We start from the raw sequence: 2,412 nt of genomic DNA, 5'->3' as shown, positions 1-2,412 counted from the left end.
GAAATTATTTCAAAATTTCTCACTTATTCTGCAGCGTCATGATGAATAACACACACGCACACACACACACACACACACGCACACACAAAACAGAAATCATTGAAAAATAATTTGCAACTAAATTGCACATCTCATTATAAAAGATAAACCCCTCCGCTAAGAGAATGTAGTTTACTCAAGACAAGAGTAAGAAGTTTTAAATAGAAAAATCTTGTTAGATATCTTTCGACCAATCTGTCATCGTTCGGTATTGGATGTTTTAAGAACATCTAAGAGGACTAATTAAAATATGTTCAAAATACAACAGGGTCTACTGACTCATTCTAAAGTACAGTATATCTATCTATCAATCTATCGATAGACAGAGATAGATATAAAAATAGGAAAATGACACATAAATATAAATAATTATATATATATATATATATATATATTATAATTAATATGTATGTATATAATAATATATATATATATATATATATATATAATTAATAATGTATGTTATATATATATATATGAATATATATATATATATATATATATATATATATAATAGATGAGAGAGAGAGAGAGAGAGAGAGAGAGAGAAGAACCGAGAGGACCTTACCTTACAGACCTTACATCTTATTCGGGTTGTTCCAGGTCCCTCAGTGTGAGGCGCCTCTAATGTCTACCAGAGAATTGCCAATGCATCTTCCGGTATAGAGAGAGAGAGAGAGAGAGAGAGAGAGGAGAGAGAGAGAGAGAGAGAGATTTATACGTACGTGTACTTTTTATGAAATATTCGATTACAAGCAAAAATCTTATATTATTTTAAAATCCACTACAAATCATTAAAGAATAATAAAAATCCACCCGATGGGAAACCTCAGCGGTGCAAGACGTTTTATACAATGACACGTATCTTAAATAATCCTACTTTCATCTCATAATTACTTATGAATATGAAATGTATTCGTCGAGAGAGAGAGAGAGAGAGAGAGAGAGAGAGAGAGAGAGAGAGAGAGAGAGAGAGAGAGAGTAAATTGTCCAGGATCAATGCAAGAGTAATAATAAAGATATTTGTAAGGTATGCAATAAGTTGTGAAATGCAAATGCATCTACTCTCACTAAATTCTATTAAGAAGAGAAAGAGAAAGGGAAAAAACTTTGAATAAACGTACGATTGCTTTCAAAAGCTAACGAGGAAGGCAATTACCCAAAGAGCAGAAATAAACACACTGCCTTGCGCCTTCTTGTTTTATACAAAAAATAGAAGTATTTGTGTCGCTAGTTCTTGTGGCTGGACTGTCTTAGCTACTAGATTTCATTGCCTAACTGGGTATAGTGGCCTTTCTTGTTATCATAGATTCAACTAGTCTTACATCTACTAGGCGTACTGCTCTAGCCGGCAAAACAATGGCCATATAACCAATGTTCCCCAACACTGATCGGTGAAGCAGCCTACGTATCAAGACCTTCCAGTACACTACGACATAAATTCAACTCATTACGTCATTAGCTTTAGAGATTGTTTGTGTCTTTAGTTGCCAACTGATTGTTACTGTATTAATACTACGTTCTTAATTCTCCATTCACTCTTAGGCTGACCATCAAATATCCTTTGGCATGTTCGATAAAAATGCGTGCAAATCACATTACAGATAAAACAATACTAAAGAAAAAGCACTTAGAAATTTTAACAAACAGACTGAAAATCATCGCGAATCTTGTCAAAGCAAACCACAACAACAATCACCAGGTTAATCACTGCTAGAAAAGCGCTGTACTTCGCGAAGCCTTTTGCCATTCGCAGCATAAGCAAGCCCTATCAATAAATCACTCCAGACGAGCTACATGTTTGCTGATATTATCATTCCTAAAGGATGGTCTCCTAAGCATAAACCAGATGAAGAAGAAGAAGCGTCGGCGGCGGCGGTAACACAAGAGGCCTTGCATCCGACGATGCAAATGGGTCGCAACCTGGATGTGGCGGCTGCCACGAAGGCGCATCTTCCTTTCCCCACTGCCGCCCTTCCTTTCACTACAGATAGCCACGGGGACTATTAAGATGGCATTCAACGTCGCTGAATGCCACATAAAATAATAATCAACTTGTTTGTTTATCACCTAGCAGCCTCCGCCGTCATTCAGCAGCCAAAGTTACCATCACTTCCTTCTCTCTGACGATAATGATGCAGCCATTATCTTAATGAATGCTAGTGATTGTCACATAAAATCATTATTAACTTATATACTCGTCACTTGCTTATCAACAATCGACGACATTCCATGTTAGAAGTTATTATCAATGAACAGAAGAGGTTAGAAGTTATTATCAATGAACAGAAGAGACCCTCATGCATAATGATCACTCTTAATTAAGCACAGGTCAGTAACAGTTATCTCATCACAATTTTCCCTCACCGGGCT

This window comes from Macrobrachium nipponense, chromosome 22, assembly GCF_015104395.2.
Source record: "Macrobrachium nipponense isolate FS-2020 chromosome 22, ASM1510439v2, whole genome shotgun sequence".
Taxonomy (NCBI): domain Eukaryota; kingdom Metazoa; phylum Arthropoda; class Malacostraca; order Decapoda; family Palaemonidae; genus Macrobrachium; species Macrobrachium nipponense.
The sequence above is the reverse complement of the archived record's forward strand: the minus strand, read 5'-3'. Positions refer to the sequence as shown.